This window comes from Oreochromis aureus, linkage group 8 (assembly GCF_013358895.1).
Source record: "Oreochromis aureus strain Israel breed Guangdong linkage group 8, ZZ_aureus, whole genome shotgun sequence".
Lineage (NCBI taxonomy): Eukaryota > Metazoa > Chordata > Actinopteri > Cichliformes > Cichlidae > Oreochromis > Oreochromis aureus.
Genome location: NC_052949.1, coordinates 6137322 through 6144009, shown reverse-complemented (window position 1 = coordinate 6144009; position 6688 = coordinate 6137322).

The following is a 6688-nucleotide window of genomic DNA, read 5'->3' as shown; positions in this document are numbered from 1 at the left end:
ACCAAATGACTGCTCAGATTAATAGCAAATTATCAACAATGATTTAAGCTAAGTGACTTACAGTCATGTCTTGTCTGTTCTTCAAAAACATATATCCCACCCATCTGATTATGCACTGAAATTCAGTGCAGTGATAAGATATGACAAAGCTGCGAGGGGATAGCTGCAGTACAAACCTTTCAAGTATAAATCATCCAGTGCAGAGTAGTGATCAAAGACAGGCAACACGATTCTATATAATAAAAATGCTAGTCGTTCATTAATGCTAATCGTCATAGTGGGCTGAGATGTCTCTTTTATCTTTGCATTCCCCTTTGAACTACGCAGACATTCATATTTATGCAGGTGCAGATGCATGTTGACATGGCTGAATGCCATTAGCTGGGGAACAGCTTTGTGATCTGATCTGAAAATACAGCAACAACCTGAGGATAAATAAGACTACAGTTCTATAATAATATATGTACATGCAGCAGGGCAGCGGGGTAATCCGAAAGCTGCACGACAAGTTTTCTCTTTCTCTTGTTCTGATCCTACAGGGACACAACCTGGACCACTTAGGAAGATTAAAAAGAATCTATAGACAAGTGGAAACAGGTCCGTGAAAGAGACACAGTACGTTCGAACTAAGTGTGATTTGTCTTACTAATACATTCGAAACGCTTTCAGCCTGAACATAGGCCTTCAGAGGCAGCTTTCAGCTTTCAGCTTTTCGCATGCTCAGTAATGTAATTGTGGTATAGCAGATGAAATTATCCTTCAGAAGGTACTCGTGATGAGACCGCAGGGTGTGGGCTCAAGTGCTTTTATGACACACCTTCCAGTTTGTAGTCCTTGAGTCAGAAATGAAATGAAATGAAATTCTAGGGGGAGAATTTCAAAGTCCTACTGCTACTTTAATCTAAATTTGTCTGAAAAGAAGATGTTTAGTTGGAGATGCAATAATCAGGCTTGGATATGGTTAGATTTACAAGTATTTGGACAACAGCACGTGCATTGTACCTTTGCCTCTGCACACCACCGTGGTAGTCTTTAAAGAGAGCACTTCTGTATAAAACATGTACATATGAATAGTAGGTATTTATTTTTTTGCATCTAGTTTTCTCATTATATTAACACGGTAGCTGGTAATCTGACAGCGCAGACATCTACCTTTTCCTAGCTTTCACAGCTTGGTTGTATTAACTGAAATTGCTCAACCGGGCTTGTGTGTTTGTGTAGCACAATAACACAGCTTGTGCCACTGAGGAGGTATTCCTGCAATCTGTATTTTAATTTTATACAGTTATGTTCTTTATTTGATATAATATTATTATTATTACATATCATTAAAAATGTTGGCAGTGCCCTTTTTTTGTGGGAGTACTATATTAGTTTATGTCCACTATTAAAAAAGACTGTTTTGTTGCTTTTTCTATTTTTGTTGGTCTTAATTAATTCTGCTCAGACCTGAAAATGCCTTCAGTCACATGGTTTTGAGTGACCCACAAACACTGTTCCCCTCTCTCATCTTCTCGGCATCTCCTCCTCAGTTAGCTCACCCTTCCACGTTTTCTCTTTACTCCACAAAATGTGAGAATAACAACACGACAGAAGCGAACACAGCCACAGACAAAGACTGAGGGAGAACAATACAGCTGACCGTCCTTGAAAAGGCAAAATAAAACTAAACAAAGCAAAAATACAAAGCAAGCACAAGATGCTCAGTAAGCCCTGGGTAATTAATTAGGGGTGTTCAGATTTAGTCATGGCTTAATACCCAGCAGTGCAGGGCTAAATTGCAGTGAAGTTAAATCTAATTAGGTCTGTCTCTTAAGCCGCAATGTGTTTTATTTATTGCAGCATTTCTGGAGCATTTTCTTAATTTATGTGGCACTACCATGGTGACCGGCAAATTTTCCACTGCTGGTTTTAAACTCTGAGTGTCACAAAGCCATCATAAATCTTATTATTGGGTGGAATGAGTATGTTAATAATGTAAAACAAGAACAGTTTATGAATATTCATAGTACATGTGATAGATCTGGGTAAGGCTTTATGAGTTGACACATAAGCCAGACAGCTCATGCTCAAAAACTATTCGTCATCTGAAGGCGTCACTGCGGACGTCCTCGTCTATAAAGGCACAAAAGTGGGTTTCAGACTTGAGCTAAACACTTTGGACTCTTTGAGGTTCTTTATTACAAGTTTATACATTTTCATTTTTTGTTATGAGCGGGAAGACAGACAAGAGGAATTTATAAAAAGCCAAGAGTCAGATTTAGATCAGTGAGTGTGTTAACGTGGATAGAAATATCCTGTTTATGGCTCATCTGATTAAGCATATCCCCCAGTGTTTCTGCACCTAATTACATTTAAGACTTTTTAAAAATAATAAAAAATAAATAGTTGGACATCTTAGTTGTTTATTGACATTTTTATCATAGTTACAAACAGATTTGTGCTTATCCAGCATATTCTTTTTGGGGGGCTTCACATAATGCAGTGTTTTCAGATGTATCTCACCATTATGGACATTGCATCATTACCTTCACGCACAAGAAATAATTATCAATAATTTTTTGCTTTTAATTGCTGGTTACATTTAGGCACTAAAAGGTGCTTGGGTAGCTTAAAGATTGATGACTTGGGAGTGACAGCAGAAGGACCAGCAGCTTTAACAATATGGGATTATAGGAGTAAGAACCACCTGGTTATTCTTATACATTTTTTGTCAGTAGTGCAAAAAGCACTAATTAAACTAACTTATTTAATCAGTTAACATGATAGGGAATCAGAAGAGTAATAATTGACCAATTACGACATCATTCATTGACTTTTTATTTAACTTTCATGTACTTGTATCCAAATAAGTGTCGAGCAGCTTTAAAGCTACAGAGGCTTCCAGTAACAACTTGCTTCAAAACTGGATGGTGCTGAAACTCAAACAACAAAGCTTCCTGCAGCAAAACCAAATGTCACAACAATCCCACTTTTAGTGTAGAGACGTAGAATGTCTCCTGACAGCCCACAGCCACATCACGACTAGATTCTGACTCATGGTGGAATGTTGAAGTTGCAGTTTTTTATCCTTTTGCGTGTAAGAATGAGATACAGGCGGTGAAACTGAGTTTCCACTGAAGGGTGGCGGGCCTCTCCCATAGAGATAGGTTGAGAATTTTTTTTCTGTTAGTAAACTGGAAAGACTGGATTGTGAACACCTCCAGAAAATGACCAGAAAGAGTCTGGGTCACTACTTAAACTGCTGTCCCCACGATCTGAACCTAGATAAGCACCAGAGGACGGATGCATGCATAGATATTTTGAGAAGGATGGGGTCTCTCTAAATGTTGTTAACAACTTTGGAAAGCAGAATGTGTTAATTATATCATCCATTTTGCTTAAGTGTCTATCATAGATTCCCATGGAGCTTATTCCACCTGACATGGGCAGAGTGGTGTGGTACACCACGAAGAGACTGCCAGTCCATCACAGAGCTAACACAGGTTAACAGGTTATAATTAACCTAGCATGCATATCTTTGGCCTGAGTGAACAAGCTGGAGTACCTGCAGAAAACCCACAGAGGTGCAGGGAGAACGTCCAAACTCCCATTTTTGTCATATGATACAATGGCGACTAACCCCACCAGCTCATTTCTGGACTTCATATTCAAATTGCTTTTTTCAGGTATGAGAAAATAAATTTTTTCGTTTTTTGTGCACTGGGAATGTGACTTCAGCCACAAAATAAAAGCCAAACAGCAATGCTTATTTTAGTGTGTAATTTAGATGTTGGAATTCGAGATGACTGAAATGCACATATGGTATATAAATCCATATACTGATTATATGTTTGTGCTTGACTGTATGCACAAACATATAATCAAATACCGTATTACTAAAGTTTGAACTACTTTATGTTAATTTTAGGCATATAGTAAAGGAACATATGTTATATAACTATAGCATTTAGTAACATATAGTAAAGGCCTTTTTTGCTTCACACCATATTTACGTCCACTTCAGGCTGAGTTTGACTTTTTATAGAGTTTGACAGAGCAGTCATTAAACTGTAGAGTGACCTTAAGAAAGTCTAGGGGCAAACTCTGGAAACCCCACAGTGCATTTCAATGGCAGCAGGGCAGTGTTTACAGGGACGCCGTCTCCTGTTGTCAGTCCCGTCCTTGGCTTTCTCAAAGACCCTGCGGGGAATCCAGAGCTCATAATTAATTGATCCAGTTCTTGTTTGATTCTATTTATAGTTAACCACTTCCGCGCATCAAGACATCCTTCTTCCCTATGACATGAAACTCTCAACACCCTTGATCAACACATAATTATCTGGTGGAAGCTTGTCAAGGTCACAGCAGGGCAGCTGAGAAATGAATCTCGAGTGCATTGTGTTTTATTAGACCCAGCGCTGTCACATCCACAGGAAAACCAAGCACACGCAGTGGGAGCCTCACAACATGGAGCATGCATATTTCAAAATGTTCAATTTGAGGAGACACGTGCCCCCTCGGTTGCAGACGGCTTGATGGGGGTACTGCATTTCTGGTCGGGAGGTCATCCATACTTAATGAGGTTGTTGGTTGTTTGGCAGTCATGTGACTTTGTTTTCCTCCAAAGAAAAAAGCAGACATGCTGCCTCTGTGGGATAAGCACAAACTTATTTTTGAAGTTGTGTGTAAGATAAAATGAGGGAAAATTAAACATGCATACAAGATCAGAGGGTCATTGGGTTTCATAGATGTTTCAGACATATTCGTTTACATTTCTGCAGCAGTGTGAGAAAACACGCATGAGACACAAAAGCAATCATAAGGTAATCACTGCCAACCACCTGACATCCACAGATCACATTTTCTCAGCTAAATCTGGTCAACCAGTCACGGTTTAATTTTCTGATGATAGCAGGTTTAAAAGATCTCTAAATAGTAAATACTGTCAAATCTAAAATCAGGTTACAGTAAATTTCAAAGGGAAAAGTTTAGCATACGTCTAGATCAGATGTAGCTACTGTTTAAAGATTAAACAAACATATTTAAGTTTAGTTTTGATACAAAATTGATACGAATTTTTTTGAGGTTGTGTAAATGTTAAATAGAAAGATAATGTTCACAACAGGTACACAAATATTAGCTCATGCCTTCTGCAGCGAGACCTAAAAACTCTTTTGTGTGTTTCATTCTGTGTAAAAGGCTCTCAAAACACGACATTTCGGAACATTTTACAGAATAGTTCAAATCTGATGGTTCTAGGAGTCTGCAGAGGTGCTAAGGAGGATGAGTGCACCTTCATAAGAGATATGTTTTTCTAAACATTTTTCCCAACTGAAAATACTTTTTTTTTTTTTTACTTTACATCAAATCATAACATTATATCTTTTAGTTTTGCATCCTTTAAATATATTCAGTTATTAAAAATCTTAATTCATGTTTATTAGCAGTATTTCTAAGATTATAAAAAACAAATAAAATGTTCAAAATAACAATAAAATATGTTAAAAGTAAGATTTCTCATACTGCAGAAAGATGGTTTCTGTCATCAAAAAACAACATATATTAAAGGTAACAACATTCATTAACTAAATAAGCTTCAAATGAGTTTTATTCTATGCTATATTAAATTGTTACATTTACATGTAAGCAGCTCTTTTCTGTTGTAGCTGGTTGAGACGGAGTTAGTTTTAATTTAGTGCCCTCGGTAAATCTCTGTGGCCAGTTTTGAGATGGTAGGGAAAAAATAGAATTTATATAAATAAATATTACAAATGCAAATATTGCAAAGTTTTAGTGGTTGTTTTTATTTCAAGTAAACAATCTTAAAAGGGTTAGAGTGGTTAAATAACTGTAACAAACTAACTTGGACAAGTAACTAATTATATACCAATATAGTAATTTTATGACTTGGTTGAGCAATAAAGGTTCAAACTGTAAGAATATATCTTTATCAGATTTAATCAGTGATTCAGTACAATAACTTTCACCCTGTGAGACATGACTCCTCTGACTCTATGAGCATATACAGTGCAGTACAGTGTTGTGTAGTAAATCCCAAAGTAAACCAAACCCTGATATTCATTGACTGGAACTACAAGGTGTTGAATTCCCCACATGAAACAAAAGGATCAAATTACTATAAATGTTGACATTATAAATAAACAGCTCCGATATTTTTACTGCACGCTGCGTATGTTTAACATGACAGATATCTGCATCCTTTGCTTCCTGTGCTAACAAATATTTTTTATAATTTACGTTCATGCGTCCATACAAACTGACAAATGTTAGCTTGGATTAAGTGTTAACTGTCAGACCAATTTAACACCTTTTCAAGGAGAGCGATGAGAAGAAAGAAGTCATTACATTTCTATGACCGTGTAAATCAGCATAAATAAGTGAATGAACAGAGAAGAGAAAACCCCTTGACAAAAAGCGAGAAAGACCAATAATCTCCGCCTTGAGGTATTTCTATTTATAGAGGTGGAACGTCTCTTCATATTAAGGTCAGTGGCAGCTATTTGCTGCCCTCTACTGTAGAAATACAGACTGGCTTTTTTCAGGTGTACTTACTGTAGCATATTTGTTTTGTTTTTTTAAAACTGCAGAATTCTCTATACATATTTCATATTTTTTCATTGTTCCTGGTTATTTGTTACATTGTGCACATAATATGTGGCCCAGATTTTAACTGCATAGCCCAAAA